This window comes from Cucumis melo, chromosome 5 (genome assembly GCF_025177605.1).
Source record: "Cucumis melo cultivar AY chromosome 5, USDA_Cmelo_AY_1.0, whole genome shotgun sequence".
Lineage (NCBI taxonomy): Eukaryota > Viridiplantae > Streptophyta > Magnoliopsida > Cucurbitales > Cucurbitaceae > Cucumis > Cucumis melo.
This window is the reverse complement of record NC_066861.1, coordinates 3,811,495-3,837,224: the sequence shown is the minus strand read 5'-3', so window position 1 is coordinate 3,837,224 and position 25,730 is coordinate 3,811,495. Positions and strand designations below refer to the sequence as shown.

At 32.4% G+C, this 25,730-nt stretch overlaps 1 long non-coding RNA gene across 8 annotated transcripts; it reads right to left on the bottom strand.

Annotated features, from left to right (window-relative positions):
* Window positions 1–906: 906 nt before the first annotated feature.
* On the bottom strand, window positions 907–25,360 carry LOC103491268 (uncharacterized). Of its 8 annotated transcripts, XR_538035.3 has the most exons (6): window positions 24,981–25,221; window positions 24,619–24,707; window positions 23,112–23,189; window positions 22,875–22,963; window positions 15,004–15,085; window positions 14,099–14,113 (listed from the first exon to the last, which is right to left on the bottom strand). It is a non-coding gene; the product is annotated as an uncharacterized LOC103491268 (long non-coding RNA). The 8 variants fall into 8 exon arrangements; XR_007821166.1 differs by lacking the exons at window positions 14,099–14,113; window positions 15,004–15,085 and adding an exon at window positions 907–925; XR_007821165.1 differs by lacking the exons at window positions 14,099–14,113; window positions 15,004–15,085 and adding an exon at window positions 11,758–12,105.
* Window positions 25,361–25,730: the final 370 nt, after the last annotated feature.

Sequence of the window (25,730 nt, the reverse complement as noted above, 5' to 3'; positions counted from 1 at the left end):
ACATGTGAACTAAGGCCAGGAGATGATTGTGGATCAAAGGTATGGAATTGAGAACACAAGGCGAAGGCATATTAGGCTTAATGATGACTAAAGACCATTGAACAATTGGGAAATAATGCTTAAAGGTTCTTTTACTCAAAGTATAACGATATGTTGTGTTATGACAAGTAGATTAATGAGGAATGTTGGAAAGAAAAAAAAAAAACCACTCGGTTTTAGACTTGGTGCAGTCCAAGAGCATCAATCTCTTTGGTTTGCACACTCCAACAAATATACTTTGAAGGTTTACAAAAAGATCCTGAAAATTTGCTCTTCGATTTCTTTTAATAGAGATTGAAAAAAAAATTATCTGCATGATTCTTTTAACAATTTCATCTTAAAATGTACACTTTCCGTTCTGACCAACATTTGAAGTGGCCCAACTAATAAAAATCATAGGTGTCTTTAAACCATCATGTGGTTTGGCTTAGTAGCTATAGATTATGGATTCAATTCACGATGATCACCTGTCTAAGAATTAATTTTTTACAAGTTTTTTTGGTACCTAAATGTTGTGTCGTAGGGTCGGGAGGGTGCAATGTTCTTTCACTAATGCGAGTGACTATTTTCCCTCCATAAATAAATATATAAATAAATAAGAAAAACCTACTGTTTTGATTTTTGATTGTCTCTCCTATGCACAATTATAGGGCTTCGTGCCTATTGATGTTACATTATAATGTAGAAAAAAACTTTAAAATCCTATTGTTTCTTCTTCCTTCTCTCCTTCCTATTCTTTCTTCTTCCTCCTCCCTATCTTTTTCTCCTTGGCCGGAGGTTGCAAATGAATGGTGTAGCGTAAGATGAAGCTTCCAACGTGGGGCATGAGATGCAGATTCTTACGTCGTGCTTTTATTGGTCGTTCATGCAACCAAAATCATGAATTCTGTATAAGAGGAAGATGGGGAGATGGAGAGACGAAGTTGGAAAGTGTTCTGGGACACAAACAAATGAATAAATGTACATATATATACTTATTCGGTTGTTTATCTTATATAAATGATGTTTTTTGTGCTTATACTCCTTATTTTATGATATATGTACTTATATATAACATCGTTTGTGATTTATATACAATGGTAGATATTTTTCTTACATCTTTTACTACGTTGATGAAATTTATGATATTTATTGTGATTTTATATTTCATTGTCAAATGGATACAATTCTATTGAACTTCCGAATGATACATGAGTACATTTATATTTCATATATTGGTTAGAATATTTGCAAGAATATAATATAATAAAAACCAAGAAGCAATTGTATATGAGTGCATATACTTATCTTTATACTTTATATATTTGTTTGAACGTTTACAAATAAACAATGGAATAAACATGAAAAACAAAATGAGAAATAAAATCATATTAAGTGTCATTTTTTCTATCTAAATGAAAATGAATTTTTTTTTATATTAAAAAGGGGTATTTTTAAATATAGCATAATGAATTAAAATATTGACAAAATATAATAAAATTTTAGATTTTATCATCAATGAAACTGATATTTTGTTCTATTTTGTAAATTTTTTTAGTAGTTTTGTCATTTTCAATCATTTTCCTATTAATAAGTTTATTTTGATCTCCTCATCAAAGTAAAAAGGGTAAAATTGTCAATAATTATCCCTAAAATCATTTGTCGAAAATTTTAAAAATCTAAAAGACATTTGAAATAAATAAAGGAGTCAAAGAGATATTTTCACATAAAAAAGGAGGAGCGGCATTGTACTTAATCCTAGATGGATTCAAATCATTCTTTCTTAGTCTTCTTAAAGTACATTATTATATGATGCCTCTTATTTATAGCAAAGGGGGATGATCCCACTTTCTGTTCAGCCTCAATAATGGACTTTAAACTTAACTAATAATGTCAAAATGGTCAACTTGGACTCTTAATAATATATATAATCTTTTACTCAAAACAAGCTATCTGGTGGAGAGGCATTAGTTTATTGTATATTATATATGAGTGTTCTTGCTTTTTCCATGTACTGAATATGATCGGTAGGATGAAAAATGGGACTGATGAAACCATTCTTATGAAGAAGAAACACCACATGGATCAAATTGTTTTGCATTTATTGTTTTTGACATTGACACATTCTGTTTCTTTCTGTATTGTTTTTGGTTCGTTTGGTTGGTTGAGATTATGTGATGATGCTAAGATCCAATCCCCAAATCAATATTTCTATAGAAGTTATCAAAAGTATTCTGTTGGAAAAGTTCTTCATTCCTCATCTCCAAGTTGGGTTTTGATAAAGTATGATCCATCCAACCACAACCACAACCACTTCAGTACTGTTTATTAGTTGAAAACACTATTTCATTGATATTATTGCAAATTAGTCTTTTTCTTCCATCATGTTTGTGGTTTTTACCTTTTTACTGGTTTGGTTGCCAAATGTTTTCCTAATAATGACATTCATAAGTGTGTTTGTGTCTAGGAATGCTTTGATACAGTGATTCACTCCAAATATAATCATTCTCGTTTCATTATCGTAGTGTTAATTGTATTTTTAGTAACAGAGTTTGATTTTGTATTTTATTATATATATCTTCAGTATTAGTAAGCTTTCAATCGGTGGATCTACTATATAACTCAACGTATTAAAAATTCAAACCAAGGTATACTTTTTAGATGCCTTTTAGATATTCAAACCATAAGAGCTCATTTGACACTCATAAAAGTTTGAGGATAGATTGACATTTTCTATTCAACTTGTTAGGGGTGTAAACGGCTCGACTTAGCTCAATTTTTTAAAAAAATTGAAACGGAACCTCACTCAATCAAAGAAAGATTCACATGAACTGAAACGGCTAGACTCAACTTAAACCAAGTTGACCGAACAACCTAGACAATGAGTTTGGTCAGATTGGCTCTTTGGGCAAATATGTGGGTGCAACCAAAACAATATGACGGAGAGACATGTCAACATGTATAATCTGAACTAAAATAGAATTTAATGCACCTACTTAGCTTCGAAATCGTATACTAAGAATTGTCTAGTTACCAACTTAAGATTCCTATAATTTTCAATTTTTATCGTTTGTATATTATTTATCGGTTCTGTTTCCCAACCCTATTTTTCTACCTTAAACTAACCAATAATTCTCGGTTTCTAATTTTTCAACCCATGCTGCCAAACCGACTTGCTTTAGCCCGACCCCACAAGCGGTTTCCATAAGCTTAAGTGGTTTTTCCTTGTACTTTAGTACTAGCTAAGTATAGGAAAAGGTTCTTACCAAAGTTGCTGGGATATCAAATACCTACGCACCTCTACGTGATGAGTGCATTAGTCCTTACAAAGCACAAATTTGACAAACCTTATGGGATTTTTTAATCCTGTGATTTTCTTAAATGATGAATCTAATATATGGTTATACTCAGTTTGATAAAATATTAAAAGAGCAATTATTCACGTATGAAAGTGGTGCTTCAAGCACCATGAAAAGAATTTAGTGCTAAGGTTTCGAAGCTTTCCAATTTGAAACACTTAGTTTGTTATACTAATTTCAATCATGTAAATGGTACAACGTTGTAAGAGTGTTTTCAGCTTTAAAGTTGGGATAGGGGAGAGATCTTTGTGCAATAGATAGTAGCAATCTTAACATAGTGGAGTTTTTCTAGTTCATCATCTTTTTTTTTTCATAGTTGGGAGATTTTTCACTTTAACTTATATTGTTATCAATTTCGTATTTTTTTTAGTTAGGGTGTAATTGTTATTATTCTTTCCCGAAAAGCGAGAGTAATCGTTAGTACCATCCTACTTCAAACGTGGTTTTTCCACTTTTCCAAAGGCTTTTGTATCTTAACGTCGTTTGTACAAACTAAATGGTGTATGCATTAATTAATTAATATATGTCATAACTCCTTTTGGAAAAGTTTTGCTCCATGCTTAACACTAAATTATGATCTTAGGTTGGAAAAAACAAGCCATCAAGGAAAAGATGATTTGAACCCTTCTCTAAAAGACACATAAACTTTTACTTTTCCAATTTCCATTGTAGAAATTTTGGTGTGTGATTCCAAAATTGTACCTTTGAAGGCTAAAAACTATCAAATTCATTGAACATTCTTTTCTTCTTTTCTTTTTTCTTTCCTTTTGTAAGTTCATGATGTGATTTCCCATATTTTGTGTATTGGGAAACTATTTATTTATTGCCAATTGTTTATTACTCAACCTTTTTCTCCATTATTGTTTTAAGAGTTTGTCTTTAAAGTTTGTCTAAACTCATTCTTGTGGTGATATAAAAACATTGAATTAAAGTTTTTTTTTTTCTTTTACTCTCTTTCTTTAACATATTTGACGTCTTCTATTTCTCTATTATTTTTAAAAAGTAAAAATTTGTACGATCACTTTTGTAATTTCTTGTTTCAAAATTTGAAAGATATATGTTTCCAAAATTGATATTGAATTTCAAAAAGTAGTTTCTGTCTATTATGTTTTTATTGCTTTATATGTGTATATATACATACACATTTCTTTTTGAACAAATATGTTATCTCAATTTTGATTTTTTATTTTTATTTTTATGGGATATAAATAATATTTAAATTTAAATTTTAAATTTTTAATATGTATATTTCTCTATCATTTTAATTTTAATATTAAATTTTGCATTATAAATTCAATACACTTAAAACCTATTAGAATTTTGGAATGTATAAAGTTGGACAAAATATACTTTCGATCCTTAAAGTTTGGTGTTAGCATTAGGGGGGCTTTTAAATATAGAAAATAGACGCTAATAAAAACAAATAGAAGTTTATTGTTGATAGAGGTGGAAGTCTATCGGTATCTATATCCATGATAGAGACTAATAGAAGTCAGTATCTATCAGTGTTTTTTTATCCCTATTTTCGTAAATAGTTAAACATTTTTTCTACCGTGTAAACTTCTCTAGTATCTATTTGGTCCCCTAAATTTTAAAAGAAACAATTTAGTTTTTAAGGTTTGAAATGACTTTGAACTATTTAGCGATGTCCATCATAAAAGATGACAGCGTGCATTTTTTTAATGACTAGACTTAATTGACGTAACATTTTTTTGAATGAGTTGGCATTCATTTCTTCTCCATCTTTCAGTATCTCCCTTTCACCTTTTCATGTTAAAACAAAACACTTCGTTGCCGGCCCTACCGTATCAATGACACCATCTCTAATTAGGAGAGGTCTAAGTTTGTTCAATGAAGAAGAGTCTTAACGCCTCATGATCCACTTAGTACAATTTCTAAAGCTGTTATAAAAGAGAATGTAATGCATGGTGTGTTTACAAATTTCATCGACTCATCCACTTCATGATGCTTTCCTAGATAATTTTCTTACACCCTTGTAATTGCGCACCACATATGGAAAACATTCATTATGTTACTACAACATCTAAACTTGGATAAATTTTCGTTTATTGAAGTCAATTTAAGGCTTTTAAGTTTCTTTTAGTTTACATGCATGATTGGAATGAATACGAAAAAACGTAGGAAAACAAGCGACCATTTATAGAAAATTGAGTTGTATCGATGATGATATGGCCAAAACAAAATTACTAAACAAGAATTTAGCAATCATGTGTCAGCAATTACATATTCAACGATGTTAGCAATTGGGCAATTTTTCTACACAACAATGTCATATTTGTTGTGGCCAAATTTTATCCCACGTAAGTTAACTCATGGAAGAGCCTAAGTGAGCTTAGGGAGAGCTCGATGGACCCATGAGGAAAACCTATGGGAACGTCTAAGCAAGCTTAGAGAGAGCTGATGGACTCATGAGGTTACCTCATATAGGATTGTAGGAGAGAGCTTAAAAGCACTCTTGGGAGAACCCATGAGCTCATGGAAGCCTAGGAGAGGATCTCATAGGAGCCTAAGAGAGAGCTTAAGAGCACCCATGTGGGAGAGTTAGACAACTCAATGAGACCCGTGAGGTATAATCAAATAGGAGCTCAAAGGAGCCTAGAGAGAACTCAAGAGGAGCATATATAGGGAGAGAACCTAAAGAGCTCAATGAGACCCATAATACAAGCTCATAGGAGTCTAGGGAAAGCTCCATGAAGCCTAAGAGAGGAGCTCAATAAAACATAAGAGCCTAGTCTCCTAAGAGGAATTCATAAAAGGAGGAGGACCCACAATGGAGAGTCTAGCCTTCTAAGAGAAGCTCAGAAGAGGAGGACCCACCAGAGAAAGCCTAGCCTCCTAAAAGAAGCTTGCAAGAGGAGGAGGAACAACAAGTAGAATACTCTTACTCTTAGAGCAATACTCAGGAGAGCTTAAAGGGCCTATGGAAGAAGATCTTTAAGCTATTGAACGTGAAATTGTTCAGATTATGAACAAATGAGTGTCATAAAAGGAGTGTTGAGAACATTCATGGGTTTGTTATAATGATAATGTAACTACTCATTGATTATAAACTCAATGGCTCTAGAAATTTAAGGACAATCATGCATTTGTGCATCAATTAAGGCCATATATACTCTATAAACAACCAAGGTCATTGGTTCAAGATATGCCTGGATACTTTACTATTTCTCTCTATTGTCTAGACTCAGAAGCATAAGAGTGATCACTAGAGCCTTAGAGTGCGTATGGTTAGACTCCACACTCGTGATTACCTTCTTTTGTCTTACAAACACTCAGACAAATCTCCCCGTAAAAAAAATTTATGCCATTTTTTTATAGCAACAAAATTTTGTTCGATACAACTTCGTTTTAAGTAAAAGGTCACTTATTTTAAGAAGATTTTTCATACTCTTTCCAACCATGCTTATAAAGTGAGCAAACTGTTAAAAAAATCTATACTTTTAATAAATGAAATTGATTTTTCGTTTAATGGTTGTTGGAAGAGAAAAGCAAAAGAGATGTAAAAGATGTATATAAGAAGACAATAGTTAATATCGAGGGTAAAGTTGGGGTATTTCAAATGCCAAAAAGGTCAATAGCAAACAGGTTTTTGAAAAGAGGTTAGTCACAGAAAACTTTTTTTGTTTTTTTGGTCAACTTTTGTAGGGATGATAGGAAAAGAGGGAAGGAATGAACGTCACTAATCTTTTTTATAAAAAAATTATTATTTTGAATCAACTCATTAAAAAAATGACATATAAATTCAATTCTAGTCATTTAATTTTTGACACGTCATCTCTTAACGGTCCAACGAAAAGTCAATAAAGAACGGTCCAACGAAAAGTCAATAAAGAGATACAAACCCCAAACCTTAGAGGCCGAAAGTGTACTTTGCCTATAAATTTTGCATTTTAAAATCAAACACTCTTAGAAAATGCTCTCTTCCACATACTTTATCATCGTATATGCACATGTATATATTTAAATTTAAAAAAAAAATGTAGAGATAAACTTTATATATATTATGTATTATAGCCCACGTCACTTTATTGTGCGGTTTATTAATGATTGTCAAATTGAACTCTAGGAGACAATTAAACCATCTAGTTGACGACACCGGTGAGGTCAATGGTTGTCGTTCGATTTGGTAGATGAGGAAAACATTATTGTTGTTGGAGACTTGGCAGTGATCAAGATGTAGCGGAAGGATGGGGTTAAATGTCATTTGTTGATGAGTTTGGGAAAATTTTGACAATGATTGGTAGAGTGGGTATTGTCGAGAGAGATTAGAGAAAGAGGAAGATAAGAAAAAAGATAGAGTTCTTTTAGGGGGTGTTTGGCCCATGAGGTTCGAATTAAGGGAGTTTGGCATTTGAAGTCAAATTCATGTTCAAGCACTTGGAATAAAATTTTCGAGATTAAGAAATCAAACTTATGAGTTTGGTGTCTTTTAAGGACAAAATACACTTTTGATCCCCTAAGATTTGATACTATTGTCTAGTTGGGCCTTTAAATTTCAAAAAAGAACACTCTAGTCTCTAAGATTTAGAAACTGCCTCTGTACACTAGAAGAAACATGACCTATTATGTTGGTTGGAAAAAAAGAAAACGGATCTTTAAAGTCGGTTTTTAAAATGTAGACGTTTAATGTCGGTTCTAAATTGACATCAAAGATGAATGATTAATATCAGTTTAAAAGGAATGATTAATGTCGGTTTAAAACCAACATTAAAGTTGTCCTTAATTTTTTTTAATATTATTTTTGTAAAATTAATGTTCTCCTCACTTTACTCACTCTTTTGTTGAAATTGAATTAATCTAAACTTAATACATGAATTTGCATTATTAAATATGCATGAATAGTTGAGATACATGGAATAGTTAATCACTAAATACATTGATATATGAATAGTCACATGTATTGATATTTATTGTTAATGACTTTTAATATACTTTTCTACTAGTATAAATATGTGTAAGGTTTCTCATTTGTAAATAAGAAAGAAAGTAAGAAATTCAAGTTTAAGAAATATTATTCAAGTTCTTTCTTCTCAATTGTGTGAATAAGAGAACAATCTTCTTCTTTTGTTTCTTGATTTGTATTGTGAGGGCCTATTACGTTTCCAACAAGTGGTATCAGAGCTTCAGTTAGATATGGCTTCAAATGGTAACATGTTGCAACCCCAACTTCCAAGGTTCAGCAGGAAGAATTTTAATCAATGGAGTATTCAAATGAAAGTGTTATATGGCTCTCAAGAATTGTGGGATATTGTTGAAAGAGGATACACTGAAGTTGAGAATCAGAGTGAGCTCACAAATCAACAACTTGTTGAGTTAAGAGAAAATCGTAAGAAAGACAAAGGCTTTATTCTTCATTTATCAAGCTGTTGATGAATTTATTTTCGAGAGAATTTCAACAGCTACTTCTACAAAGGCGGCTTGGGATATTCTACAATCTACCTATCAAGGAAAAGATAAGGTAAAGATGATAAGGTTACAAGCTCTCATATCCGAATTTGATTGCATTAAAATGAAAGAAACTGAAACTATTGAAGAATTTTTCAATCGTATTCTTGTAATTGTCAATAGTTTAAGATCAAATGGTGAAGAAGTAGGCGATCAAAGAGTTGTTGAAAAGATTCTTAGAAGTATGCCAAGAAAATTTGAGCATATCGTCGTTGCAATTGAAGAATCGAAAGACTTATCTACGTTGTCTATAAATAGCTTGAAAATTCTGATTCTCACAAGAAACTATGATAATAGAAGCGGTGAAAATTCTGAAAATTCACAAGAAAGCTCTTCTTTATCTCGAGGAAGAGGAAGCGGAAGAGAAAGAGGCTTTGGCAGAAACCAAGGAGGTGATCGTGGTAATTTCTCTTAAATTCAATGCTTTAATTGCAGAGAGTATGGTCATTTTCAAGCAGATTGTTGGGCACTAAAAAATGGAGTTGGAAATACCACCATGAATATGCATAAAGAACAAAAGAAAAATGATGAAGGCATTCTATTCCTCGCATGTAGTGTTCAAGACAATGTTGTAGAGCCTACATGGTATCTTGATAGTGGTTGTAGTAACCACATGACAGGAAATAGAAGTATATTTGTTACTTTGGATGAATCTTTCCAAAGTGAAGTGAAGACTGGTGATAATACCAGACTACAAGTCAAAGGCCAAGGTGATATTCTTGTGAAGACAAAGAAAGGCACAAAACGAGTTACAAATGTGTTCTATGTTCCAGGTCTAAAGCATAATCTTTTGAGTATTGGCCAACTGCTTCAACGAGGTTTAAAAGTTTCATTTGAAGGTGACATATGTGCAATCAAAGATCAGGTCGGTGTTCTTATTTCCAAGGTAAAAATGACTGCTAATAAGATGTTTTCTCTTAACTTTACATATGGTCAAATATCTTGCTTCAGCAGCATATTGAAGGATCCATCCTGGCTTTGGCATTTTCAATATGGTCACTTAAACTTCAAATCACTATCTTATTTGTGCAAAAATCATATGGTGAGAGGTATACAAAATATCAACCATGAGACAAATATTTGTGAAATGTGTATTCTTGCAAAACATCATCGAGATTCATTTCCAACTGGGAAAGCTTGGAGAGCCTCTAAACCTCTCGAGTTGATTCATACAGATTTGTATGGTCCTATGCGAACAAGATCAAATGGAGGTAATCGATATTTCATAACCTTCATCGATGATTTCAGTAGAAAGTTGTGGATTTATTTTTTGAAAGAAAAGAGTGAAGCACTTGTATGTTTTAAATCCTTCAAAACTTTTACTGAAAATCAAAGTGGTTACAAGATAAAAACTTTGAGATCTGATCGTGATGGAGAATATATAGCTTTTGGTAATTTTTTCAAGGAGCAAGGAATTCATCATCAAATGACAGCTCGAATGACTCCACAGAAAAATGGAGTTGCAGAGAGAAAAAATAGAACAATCATGGAAATGGCAAGAAGTATGCTAAAAGCAAAAAATCTGCCAAACAAATTTTGGGGAGATGCTGTTGCATGTACTGTTTACATTCTAAATCGAGCTCCAACCAGGTATGACTCTTTATGAAGCATAGTGTGGTGAGAAACCATCTGTTAGTCATTTGAGAGTGTTTGGGAGTATAGTTTATTCTCATATTCCAAATCAACTAAGAGGCAAGCTTGATGATAAATCTGAAAAATGCATTATGGTAGGTTATAGTGAAAAGAATTTTCGATTGTATAATCCTGTGTCAAGAAAAATTATTATCAGCAGAGATGTGATTTTCAGTGAAGATGAATCATGGAACTGGAATGACGACGTTGATGAAGCTAAAAGTCCATTTAATGTTAATATAGATGAAAATAAAGTTGCTCAAGAATTAGAGCAAGCGAAAATTCAAGCGATGGAGTCATCTTCGTCCTCAACGTCATCTTCCACAAGTGATGATGAAATCTCACCAAGGAGAATGAGGAGTATTCAAGAAATTTATAATACCACTAATAGGATTAATGACGATCATTTTGCTAATTTTGCATTGTTTGCTGGTGTTGATCCTGTAACTTTTGATGAAGCCATCCAAGATGAGAAATGGAAGATTGCAGTGGATCAAGAGATTGATGCGATAAGAAGAAATGAAACATGGGAGTTGATGGAGCTTCCGACAAACAAACAAGCTCTTGGAGTAAAATGGGTGCACAGAACAAAGTTGAAGTCATATGGTAATGTTGAAAAATACAAGGCAAGACTTGTTGTAAAAGGCTACAAGCAGGAATATGGTGTGGATTATGAAGAAATATTTGCCCCTGTGACAAGAATTGAGACCATTCGATTGATTTTGTCATTAGCTGCTCCAAATGGATGGAAAGTTTATCAAATGGATGTAAAATCCACTTTTTTGAATGGACACTTGAAGGAAGAGATATTTGTTGCACAACCTTTGGGCTATGTGCAAAGGGGAGAAGAAGAAAAAGTGTACAAGTTGAAAAAAACCCTTGTATGGATTGAAGCAAGCTCCGCGAGCTTGGTACAGTCGTATCGACAGTTTTTTTCTAAAGACAGGATTTCAAAGGTGTCCATATAAGCATGCACTCTATGTCAAAGAAGACGAGTATGGAAAATTTCTCATCGTTTCTTTTTATGTTGATGATTTACTTTTTACTGGAAATGATAAATTTTTGTGTGATGATTTTAAGAATTCCATGAAAAAGGAATTCGAGATGAGTGATATGGGTCTCATCCACTACTTTCTCGGAATTGAAGTTAATCAAAATGAAGGAGAAATTGTCATTTCACAACAAAAGTATGCTCATGATTTACTAAAAAAATTTCGGATGGAAAATGCTTCGCCTTGCAACACTCCCATGGATGCAAATTTGGAATTGTGCAAGGATGATATTGGAGAAGCAGTCGATCCAAGTTTATATCGAAGCTTAGTTGGAAGCTTAATGTATTTGACAGCAACAAGACCTGATATTTTATTTGCTATAAGTATGTTAAGCAGATTTATGACAAACCCGAAAAGAAGTCATTGGGAAGCAGGAAAAAGAGTTCTTCGTTACATTCTTGGCACCATTAATTTTGGAATTTATTACAAGAAAGTTTCAGAATCAGTGTTGTTTGGTTCTTGTGATAGTGACTGGGGTGGTAATGTGGATGGTCATAAAAGTACATCTGGTTATGTTTTTAGTATGGGTTCAGGTGTTTTTTCATGGACTTCAAAGAAACAATCTGTTGTTGCCCTTTCTACAACCGAAGCAGAATATATCTCGTTAGCTGCAGCTGGATGTCAAGCTTTATGGCTTCGGTGGATGTTAAAAGAATTGAAGTGTACTAGAAAATGTGAAACTGTTTTATTTTGTGATAATGGATCTGCCATAGCATTATCAAAGAATCCAGTTTTCCATGGAAGAAGCAAGCATATTATAATCAAATATCATTTTATCAGAGACTTGGTTAAGGATGGAGAAGTGATAGTAAAATATTGTAAGACTCAAGATCAAGTGGTTGATATTTTTACAAAGGCGCTCAAGTTTGACTTATTTGTTAAATTCAGAGGAAAACTTGGAGTTGCTCAAGTCTAGATTAAGGGAGGATGTTGAAATTGAATTAATCTAAACTTAATACATGAATTTGCATTATTAAATATGCATGAATAGTTGAGATACATGGAATAGTTAATCACTAAATACATTGATATATGAATAGTCACATGTATTGATATTTATTGTTAATGACTTTTAATATACTTTTCTACCAGTATAAATATGTGTAAGGTTTCTCATTTGTAAATAAGAAAGAAAGTAGGAAATTCAAGTTTAAGAAATATTATTCAAGTTCTTTCTTCTCAATTGTGTGAGTAAGAGAACAATCTTCTTCTCTTGTTTCTTAATTTGTATTGTGAGGGCCTATTACGTTTCCAACATCTTCTTCCCTCTCATCTCATCTCTTACGCTAAACCTTCCACCCAAACCCTTTCTTCTCAACCACTCACTCTTCCACCATCGAACCACTACCGTCGAGCACATCCTGTCGTCCCACCGTCCTTCGTTTGGTAAACAAAGAACAACAAAACCCAAAAAAAAATGTTAAAAAAATGTCTCTGAAAACACACAAAAAAAATTCTTCACCTTTTGTTTACATCCATCACAATAAATGTTTAACTCTAAGATATGTTGTGTTTAAGCTTAAGAATATGAACTCTGAGCTAATCAAGGGAGTGTATGTATATTGTTGTTCTTTATGTTTTATTTTATCTTAAGTATTGTTCTTTGTTGTCTAACATTTTATCAATATTCTTAAAATCCAAGTCAAATTTTTAAAAAATAAATTAAAAAAAAAATTTATAAACTTGTTAGTTTTTGGAACATGGGTAAAAATTTAATTCTTTTTTTTTTTCATATGCGCTTCTTTAATAGTCTTGCTTTGTTCTTATTATTTGGGTGTATATAGGACATTTTATTGATTGGATTTAGTCTTTAACTTTTTATTTCAGTATTATTGTTGATTATAGTTAAACTCACAAGTTTAAGATTACTTAATTCCTTGTTTTTTTGACTTTTTTTTACATTAAGTTGCATCTTATATAATATGGATAAGTCATGGATTAAAAAAATAGAATGTCAATTGATTGTGCTTTCGGGGTTGAGATGTTTATTAAAAATGAAACATTCGAAAACGTCGAACGTCGTGACTTGTCCTTGTTTAAAGTGCGTAAATGCAAAGACTTTATATGTGAATACAATTAGAGATCACTTATTTTTTAACGGCATCGATCAAAGTTATCAAATATGGATTTTCATAATGAATCACTACCAATGAAGAGAAACAATGAAAATGTCTTTAGTAGTGCAAGAGAAGAAATTGATGAGAATGATGTTGACACAATTTGAACGTTTGAGGTTGCACACAATTATTTTAATGACAAGTCAGAAAACTTTGAGGAACTAGTAGATGACGCTAAGAAACCATTATATTCTAATTGTAAATACTTTACCAAAATATCTATATTGGTAAAATTATATAACTTGAAAGCTAAATTTAGATAGAGAGATACGAGTTTCACCGAGTTATTAGAATTAATTTGTGACTAATGAAATCCCTACTTCTACTTGTGAAGCAAAAAAGATTTTGTGTACTCTTGGAATGAAGTACGAGAAGATTCATGCATGTATGAATGATTGTTGCTTGTCTAAGAAAGAACTCTCTGATACAAATGTGTGCGCCTCTTGTGGTATGTCAAGATGGAAGATTCCTAAAAAAATCAAAGAATGACGTTAAGAATGTTCCAATGAAAGTCATGTGGTATTTCTCCCCAATTCCAAGATTTGAAAGAATGTTTCGAAGAAAAGAGACATCAAGATTATTGACATAGCATGCTAGAAAAAGAGAAGTGAATGATTTATTACAACATTCAAACGATGTATTATCATGGAAAAAAAGTAGACAATTTATGGTCAAAGTTTGAGTTAGAACTTAGAAATCTACGTCTTTCTCTTTCCATAGATGGGGTCAATTCGCATAGAGATCTTAGCCGTAGAAATAGTTGTTAATTGTCAATGATGTTAGTGACATACAACCTACATTAATGGTTGTGTATGAAGCGAAAAAAAATTATGTTGACTGCTCTTATACCTAGTCCCAAACAACTAGGAAATGAAATAGATATTCATTTAGCTCCATCAGTGGAAGATTTGAAAAAATTTTGGCATGATGGGATGGAATGTTACGATGCATATCAAGATCAATGTTTCACGTTCAAAGCTAGTTTAATGTGAACCATTAATGATTTTCCTATGTATGACAACTTGCGTGGTTGCACAGTCAAAGAATATCATGCATGTCCAATTTGTATGGAAAAACTTCATACATTTATTTGCCAAAAGAAAGAAAGATGGCATATATTGGACATCACAAGTTTCTACAACGTCATCATCCATATAAGAAACAGAAAAAGCTTTCAATACTGCACAAAAATTAGAATATGCTTAAGAACCATTGACTGCGGAAGAAATTCTTGAACAAACAAGTAAGTACGAACATTCATTTGGTAAGTGAACTGTCAAGGAAAAGAATAGTGAAGCGAGTTCTTCAAGGACTTATTGCTAGAAAAAATCCATTTTTTAGTTAAAATATTGGAAGTACCTTGATGTGTGATATTGTTTAGACACGATACACATTGAAAAAGAATGTGGTGCACATTTCATTGGCACATTGCTTGATATTCCTGATACAACGAAGGTTGAAATAAAAAATCGGTTAGATTTGGTAGAACTGAACATTAAATCAGAGTTGGCCCCTCAAGTAAGGGAGAAAAAGATCTTTTTACTCCAAACATGTTATACATTATCTCGAGCGGAGAAGTTAAGTTTTTGTAAGACACTAACAGAACTTAAAGTACTTGAAGACTATTCATCAAACATTCAAAATTTAATGTCACTCGCAGATTTAAAATTTTAAGGACTTAAGTCGCATGACCATCATGTTCTCATGCAAATATTATTACTTGTAGAAATTCATGGTATTTCACCCAAACATGTAAAACTTGTAATTATTCGGCTATGTTTCTTCTTTAACGTTATATATAACGGAATAATTGATTCATTTCACTTGAAAGGAATGCAAGAAGATGTAGTTGATACTTTATGCCTATTAGAGAAGTATTTTCCACCATCATTTTTTACTATAATGATACACCTTGTAGTGCATCTAATAAGAGAAATTGAGTTTTGTAAATACGTTCATCTAAGATGAATGTATCCTTTTGAACGATATATGAAAGTTTTGAAGACTTATGTGCGAAACCGAAATCGACCAGAAGGATGTATGGTTAAAAATTATATTGTTCGAGAGGCTATAAAGTTCTGCTCCAAATTATGTCTGGAGTTAATTCTATTGGACTTAACTCATCGATAATAAAAATGGATTCAAACATGGGGTAGAGCATTGTCAGCTTCTTCTTTTATCAGACCAAGTAAGGAGCAATTAGATCAAGCTCATCTTTATGTTATTCAAAATGTAAATGATGTACTACCATACGTCGAGTATGTGCTAAATCCTACATATTCTCATACTACATAAGTTGGTTGTATAATTACCTAATAACTTGTCGGTTATGACAGAGAACATATGGACAGCTTGCGTAAGCTTAACTCTAGTAAAGCTAGAAGTAAAAAATGGATGCAAGAATAGTAGAATCGCACATTCAGTTGGTGGTTGTCCACATGAGTAATCACTAGAATCATATTTTTTTCATATATGTTTAAAACTAACTAACCAGATCCAAAATATTTTGTAAGTTGCACTTGGTCTCGAAGTTTCCAAAAACACCATCACACCTTTTTTAGGATTGATAGCCACAAGGACCTTCTCCAGATGTGATCACTTATTGTAGTTACTTGATTAATGGTTATTACTATCACACAAAAAGGCGTGATGATATTAGAAAAGTTCAAAATAGTGGAGTTAGTATAACAGTCACCATGATGCAAGTCTCTAGTTCTAAAGACAAAAACTCTATCGTATCAGTTATGACCTTTTATGGCATAATACAGAAATATGGGAGATTGATTACCATAAGTTATCTTTTATTTTATAAGTGTGATTGGTTTGATAAAAGAAATGGAGTCTAAGTGGACGAGCTTAGGTTTACTATTATGGATCCCAAACATACTGGGCATAAATCAGACTCATTTATTTTAACCTCCTTAGCAAAACAAGTATTCTATGTCAAAGATTCTTTAAATCCTAAATGGTCGGTGGTTTTAACATCTCCACAAAGAACTATTGAAGAAGATTTCTATAAAGATGAAATAGGAGCGATGCCTCAAGAGTGTGGTTATGGAGTCATTCGAAGGATGCCCAATGTTGATACATCTAACGAGATTGATGATACAACTTCAACATATATTAGACATAATTGTGAAGGTAGATGGGTAGATAAGTAATTATTGTGATAAATGTTTGGTATGACATTAAAATGCTTAATAATGTATGTATGCTTAAAGTTTGTAATTACTATATGCTTATGGTATGTCATTGCTTTGCTTTGTAGATTCATAGATGGAGGATTCAAATACTGGCAGTGAAGAAGAAAGACAAATGCTTTTAAAAGAAGGAAAAAGATCATTTTGTTCCACGTGGCCCAACTATTATGTCTGAGTTGGCATCAATAAAAACTTCTGCTCATTCAATATAATGAACACAGACAACCTATTGGAGCCATTTCTAAGAAATTGCAAAGTTACCTTGGTGTGTTTGTTCGACAACAAATTCCTGTGAGATATAAATCTTGAAAAGAAGTTCCGAACAAGCTAAAAGAATATCTTTGATTGTGTATAGGTATGGATTCTATAATTACGTTTTTCATACATTGTAGTTAGGTTTACACCCTAAGTCCGAACATGCTTTTTTTATTGTATAGATGTCATTTGATTTACATCCCAATGCCAAACATTCTATCAAAGAAGCACATATGAAAATATATATATATATATTAAATTCATTACAAGGTAAAAAGGAAGCTTATATAGGCTTAATAGAATGTTTGGCATTAGGATATTAAATCAAACAACATCGATAGAATAAAAAAAAAAAAAAAAAAAAAAAAGCATGTCCGGACTTTGAGTGTAAATCAAACTACGATGTATGAAAAACGTAGTTATAGAATCCATACCGATATACAATAAAATATTTCTCTTTCACCTCATTCGAAACTTCTTTCCAAGATTTGTACGTCACAGGAATCTATTGTCGAACACACACACCAAGGTAACTTTCCAATTTTTTAGAAATGGCTCCAATAGGTTGTTTGTGTTTATTATATTGAATGGACAATTGTTATCCAGAAATTTTTACTGATGCCAATTCAAACATAGTAGTTAGACCACGTGGATCAAATTATCTTTTTCCTTTTCTTAAAGGATTTATCTTTCATCCCCATTGCTTAGTATTTGAATCATTCATCTACGAATATGCAAAAAAAAACATAAATACATCATAAAGCAAAGTAATGACATACCATAAGCATAGTAATTACAAACTCTATGCATATATATATTATTAAGCAAAATAACGACATACCAAGCATTTATCCCAATCATTACTTATCTACCCATCTAGCTTCACAATCAAGTCTGATATATGTTGAAGTTGTATTATCAATCTCGTTGGGTGTATCAATATTGGGCATCCTTCAAATGATTCCATAACCTAACCACATTATTGAAGCATATCTCCTATTTCATCTTCATAGAAATTTTCTTCATTAGTTCTTTGTGGAAATATTAAAACGATCAGTCATTCAGGATTTAAAGAATCTTTGACAAAGAACACTTGTTTTGCTTAGGAGGCTAAAATAAACAGGTCTGATTTATGCACAATATGTTTGAGTTCCACAATGGTAAACTAAAGCTCATCTACTTTGACTCCATTTCTATTATCAAACCAATCACACTCAAATAAAATGAAAGATAAATGAAGGTAATTAGTATCTCATATTTCTTGTATTACGTCATAAAAGGTCATATATGACATAACAGGATTTTTGTCTTTAAAACTAGAGACTTGCATCGTAATGATTGTTATACTCACTTCATTATTTTAAACTTTTCTAATATCATCACGCCTTTTTGTGAAATAGTAATAATCATTAATCATATAACCACAATAAGTGGTCACATCTAGAGAAGGTCCTTGTGGCTATCCATCCCAACAAAGGCGTGATGGAGTTTTTGGAAACTTCGAGAGCAAGTGCAACTTACAAAATATTTTGGATCTGGTTAGTTAGTTTTAAACATACATGATGATTCTAGTGATTATTCATGTGGACACCACCGACTAAATGTACGATTATGCTATTATTGAATTCATTTTTTACCTCTAGCTTTAACAGAATTAAGCTTACGCAAACTGTCTATATGTTGTCTGCCATAACAGACAAGTTATTAGGTAATTACACTTACGTGGTATGAGAATAGATAGGGTTTAGCGCATACTCGACGTATAGTAGTACATCATTTACATTTTGAATAACGTAAAGATAAGTTTGATCTAAATGGTCCTTACTCGATGGATAAAAGAAAAAGCTGACAATGTTCTATCCATGTTTGAATCCTTTTTAGTACTGATGAGTTAAGTCCAATAGAACTAACTCCAGCCATAAATTCAGAATAGAACTCTATAGCATCTTCAACAATATAATTTTCAACCATACATCCTTCTGGTCGATTTCTGTTTCGCACATAAATCTTCAACACTTTCATATATCGTTCAAAAGGATACATCCATCTTAGATGAACAAGTCCACAAAACTCAATTTCTCTTATTAGATGCACTATAAGGTGTATCATTACGGTGGAAAATGATGGTGGAAAATACTTCTCTAATGGGCATAAAGAGACAACTACATCTTCTTGCATTCATTTTAAGTGCGATGAATCAATTGTCTTGCTACATATAGCATTAAAGAAGAAGCATAGACGAATAATTACAAGTCTTACATGTTCGAGTAAAATACCATGAATTGCCACATGTAACAATTGTTGCATACGAACGTGATGGTCATGTGACTTAAGTCGTAAATTTTTAAATTTGTGAGTGACACTAAATTTTGTATGTTCGATTAATAGCCTTCAGTAGTTCTGATAGTGTCTTAAAAAACTCAACTTCTCCGCTCGAGATAATGTATGACATGTTAGGATAAAAAGATCATTTTCTCCCCATCTTGAGGGGCTAACTCTGATCTAATTTCAGATCACCAAATCTTATGACTTTTTTTCTAATGTTCGTTTTATCGGGAATATCAAGCAATGTGCCAATGAGATTTGCACACACATTCTTTTCAATATGCATCACGTTTAAACAATGTCACACAGATACTTCTAATATTCTAACTAAAAAAAGATATTTTTTCTGCCAATAAGTTCCTAAAGAACTCCATTCACTATTCTTTTCCTTAATAGCTCTCTTACCAAATGAATATTCATACTTATTTGTTTGTTTAAGAATTTCTTCCCCATTCAATGGTTCTGGAGTGTATTCTAATTTTTGTGCACCATTGAAAACTTTCTTCTAATTCCTATATGAATGATGATGTGGTAGAAACTTATGACGCACAATATATGTCATCTTTCTTCCTTTTGGCAAATAAATGGATGAAATTTTTTTCCCACAAATTGGACAAGTAAGATATCCTTTGACTGTACATCCACAAAGTTGTCATACACAGGAAAATCATTTATGGTCCATGATAAAATAGCTTTAAGCGTGAAACATTGATCTTGATATACATCATAATATTCCACCTCATCATGTCAAAGTTTTTTCATATCATCCGACGAAGCTAAATAAATATCTATTTCATTTTCTGATTGTTTGGGACGAAGTATTAAAACAGTCAATATCAAAAAATTTCACTTCATACATAACCATGGAGGTAGGTTGTATGTCACTAACATCACTGGCCAACAACTATATTTCTTGCTAAGATCTCCATGCGGATTAACCCCATATATGGAATGAGCAAAACATAAATTTTTAGGTTTTAACCCAAACTTTGATCATAAATGGTCTATTTTTCTCCATGATAATACATCTTTTGGATGTTGTAATAAACAATTAGCTTCTCTTTTTCTAGCATGTCACATCAATAATTTTGATGTTTCTTTGCTTCGAAACATTCTTTCAATTTTTGAAATTAGGGAGAAATATCACATAACTTTCACTGGAACATTCTTAATATCCTTCTCGAATTTTTTTAGGAATTTTCCATCTTGATATACCACAAAAGGGGCATATATTTGCATCAGAGAGTTTTTCCTAAACAAGCAACGATCGTTCCTACATGCAAAAATCTTCTTGTACTTTATTCCAAAAGCACACAAAATCTTTTTTTTCTTCATAGGTAGAAGTGGGGATTTCATTAGAAGTAGGTAAAATGTCACAAATTAATTCTAACTTAATAAAACTCCGATCTATTTATCCAAATTTAACTTTCAAATTATATAATTTTATCAATTAGATATTTTGAGAAAATTTTTACAATTAGAATATATTGGTTTCTTGACGTCATCCAGTAGTTCCTCAAAATTTTCTGACTTGTCATTAAAATAATTATGTGCAGCCTCAAACATTCTAATTATATCATTAACATCATCCTCATCAATTTCTTCTTTTACACTACTAAAGACACTTTCATTGTTTCTCTTTATTAGTAGTAATTTACCATGAAAAGTCCATACTTGATAACTCCAATCGATGCTGTTAAAAAATAAATGATCTCTACCTATGTTCACATCTAAAATTTTCACACTTACGCACTTTAAACAAGGGCAAGTCATGATATCAGACGTCTTCAAATATTTTAACCCATTTTTAATAGAAAGCATAATCAGTTGACATTCTATTCTTTTTCATCCAAACTTATCCATATTATATAAGATGCAACTTAATCTACAAAAAAAAAGTCATAAAAAAATAAAGAATAATTAAGTAATCTTAAACTTGTGAACTTAACTATAACAAAAAATAATATCTAAAAAGTTGAAGACTAAATATAATCGATAAAAAGTTCTATATACACCCAAACAACCAAACAATTAGAACAAAGCCAGACTATCAAAGAAGCACATATGAAAAAAAAACTCTTACCTACATTCCAAAAACTAACAAGTTTATAAATATTTATTTTTGTTTTAATTTTCAAAATTTGACTTGGATATTAAGAGCATCGATAAAATGCTAGACAACAAAGCACAATACTTAAGTTAAAAAGGGAAGCTTATATAGGCTAGAAACTAAAAACCAAATTTAATTAAATGGTATCAAAGTATCACTTGTATGGGAAATTTTCAAGAAATAAAGACTTTTTTTTTCCAAAGATTTTAACCCACCAACAAACAATAAAATCAAGAGCTAAAAGGTAAGGTTATATAAGCTTAATTTTCAAAAACTAAAAGCTAAATCTAGTTAAATGGTATTATAGGCTTACTTGTATGGAAAATTTTCAAGAAATAAGGACCTTTTACGTCTAAAGATTTCAACACTATAAACAAACAATAAAATCACAACAAAACTTCTTTGCTAGCATCAGATGGCTGCTGCCAATTCAACAATTTTCGATATCCAAGCCTTTAGCAAATAAGTAGATTACTACCAAAATAAATAAATAAAACACAAAGAACGAGAATATACAGACAAGCCCTTGATTAGCTCAAAGTTCACACTCTTAGACTCAAACACAACAATCTTAGAGTTAACATCATTGTGATGGATGTAAAGGTGAAGAAATCTTTTTGTGTGTTTTTGGAGACATATTTTACTGTTTTTGTTTTGGGGTTTTGTAGTTTTTGTTTACATTTTTGGAGCGATTTTTTAATGAACAAATCTTACCCGAACACAACAATCTGAGTACAACGTATCTACAACAAAACTGGGCACGAACACACACAAACAGATCAGGCATGAATGCAACGGATCTGGCCACGAGCACAACAAATCTAGGCACTAAATGAAACGCAACGACTAGGCACCAAAGAAACGATCTGGACAACACATTTAAGATCTAAGATGTCGAAGATCTAGGACGGCAAGACGATCTGAGACAACGCAACAATGGTGGCACGACTTGCACTACAAGAAATTACAAACCTCCCGATGTACAAAATCATCGAAAGATATACGAAAATGCGTCGGAATTGGATCTCCCGACGCACAAATGCGCGTCGGGACCGAGGTCAGACGAAGTGTGTCAGAAGAGGCATTACTGACACCAAAAAATGCAGCGTCGGGATATCCTAAGAACTATGCAGTAAACGGCATCATGTGTTGTCAGGATCTCCCGAAGCCAAATATTAGAGCGTCGAGTGTTCTATTATTTTAAAAAAAAAAAAATCTTCCTATTACTTTCCATCTAATCCCTTCCATAAAATCTAATTAATCTTACCATTCCTAATCTAAACTTTCAAAGAAATTAGACTGAAAAAATGCTAATGATCTAAAGGGAATTAGTTACAAACCAAAGTAAAATGATTTGATCCACAAGGGTATGAAGTTTGAAGCGTATTACGTTTTGGTTCTCATTTTGAGCATCCCATGAATGAGCACCCTGAAAGCACCAAAAGTTTTGATTAACTTAACTGCTAAAAGAAACATTCAAAAGCTGAGAAATTTTCAGAATTGTGTAGAGTATCATACATTTAAAAGAAAACCAAAGTAAAATTAATTAGAACGATGAGTGCGAGTATGGAGAATACCATAAGAAAGAACTAGATGGAAGAGCAAAAGCCAGATGTGATAAAAGCTCCATATTGCAGAAATAAACCGAGCAGATTCTGAAGCATTAAACTTTATACTCCTTAGACTCCAAAAAAAAATTAAAATAAAATAAAATAGTTGATGTCTCTGATTAATATACAATTGAAAGGAGAGCATAGAGTTCTGGTGAAGCAAGACAATGCCTACATCTCACTATTAGGTTTTACTTTAATCATAATACCGTTGGCTCCACCAAAAAGACTAAAATCAAAATGCCTCCTAAATTAAATTAATAAAGCATCTAGTACCTTCCCATTATGTTCTAAACTAATCAAACGATAAATCTGCTCAGTACACCATATGAACAACCATGACAACTATAGCACATACATACCATAAACCAATGTCTACAATAATATAACAAGTTTATAGACATGGTTTTTTATTCATCCATAGCACATACATACCCCTCTAATTAACAATTAGAAATAATGATGAAGCTATTTATCAATGAAATGGTTTCTTATCCAACAAAAGAAAAAAGAAACAATGATAATGCTGCAATGAGAAAAGTGAAAGGGAGATTGTCTCACTGCACTGTAACATTATTAAACAATTCTGTAGCCATTTTCAATCAGTTCCAATAATACTTATAGAAAACTAGTTATAGTTGACCATTATAATGTGAAATTAAAAAGAATGTACTCACGTAAAATCATAATCTTTAGAGATGCAATTCCAAATGCATTGAATTACAATCGGCCTATAGCCTATGGTTCCATTTTCACCTTCAGGAATCTTCACAAGTAAAAGCACACCCACTGCAGTTGCAGTTACAGGTAAACAGAAAGTTCTAATATATGCACAAGGTGACACGCACAACTACAAAAATACGCCAGCAGTTCTGGATGGTGGAACAGCCATATTAAACTAAAGCTCAATTCCTCATTCTTTCTTTTTTACTTTAGAAAAACCATAAAAAAAGAAGCATGAACCCAGGTCCTGTTAAGATGCATGAAAACAAAATGCTTCCAACCCAAGTTTGAATACCAAGTAAAATACATGCAGTTCCTATCATGGAGTGATGTAACAGCTGTTATAACAAAAGCTTGAATTAGTTTCTATGGTTGGAGGGAGTAACAACAAAAGGAATTGTGTAACTATCAAGTTTCCTTATCCAAACATCATTCAAAGTAGTAAAATTAAGGTAAAATTATAAAGCTCAGTCATTGTGCAACCCTTATAGTCAACCTATCACGTCGCCATTACAGTAACGAAGTTAACAATGTAAGCCTATAGGATAGAAAATTGAAAAGGAAGAGAGGCTTAAAAGATTTATCAACAACTTTCTCAAGAAACATTTATTATGAACTTTTCAAATAACGAGACTCAAGAGACACAATTCTAAAAGTTCATGTCTCAAACTTACAATCACCAAAAATTTAGGCAAACAAGAGTTACATTATTAAAAAAAATGATAAATTTCATGGAAAAAATAGAAAGCACCTAAGCATGGACAGTGATGCCAACGGTAGCAACAGAGCCTTCATGCTTCACCCACTCATGTGAAGAAGCATACTTCAGCCCATCCAAAACTACAAATCCAACCAATAAGCAAAATTAAAAATAAAAAATAAATAAATAACCTCTTTCATTATAGATAAGAAATATTGAGAATTAAACGACACAACAGCGCAAAAATCTCTCTGGAAGCAGCACAAAGTTTTTTTGATCTCATTCTCTGATAACTGAACCTGTTTCCCCTGGCGAGACGATCGGATCCTCTTCCCAAAAAGATTACAGAAAAACCCTAATAATCGAAGAACCCCAAAACCAGAAAGAACTCGATTAACACAATTGATATTTACCAAACACTTCAAACTTCAAATACCTTTAATCACTTGGCGGTGTAGGAAGGCAAAGAGCAGCGGCAACAACCGCAAGGAGCGGCGGCGTTGGACGGTGAGAAGCAGCGAAAAGAGAAAGAATCTAGGGTTTGGGCGTAGGAACGGTTTCGTGGATGGAGAGTCTGAACAGGTCTGGATATTTTAAGAGGGAACTAGTTTTTCGCGGATGTTTAATGTCGGTTTTAAACCGACATCAGAGAGGAAGAATTGATGTCGGTTTTAAACCGACATTAAAGCTATCTATAAATTTCTTTTTTTTTTTTTTTTGCTTACTTTTGTAAAATTAATTCTCCACTCACTTTCTTCCCTCATCTCATCTCACGCGAGACTCCCAAACTCAAACCATCTCTTCTCAATCACTCATTCTTCCCCTATCAAACCACCATCGCTGAGCATATCACGCCGTCTTTCGTGTTCAGTTGTCCTTCATGCCCACCATTGTCGAAGATCTGCCAAACCAACACTACAAGTAAGAGGATCTCCCGATAGGTAAAAAGGTTGTCGAAAGAGACACCAACTTCCAACGTCGTGTAAGAACGTTAGGAGTTATCTACTAACCTCTAACGCACAACCTATAGCATCAGGAGTTGTTCAGAACATCGTCTGACTCATTACTAATGGCATCGAAAGTTGTAAAAGAGAACACTCATGATAAGATGTGTTTGGGGGAAGAGTTATGGAGGAAGTGTTATCATAAAATGTGTTTGGGGG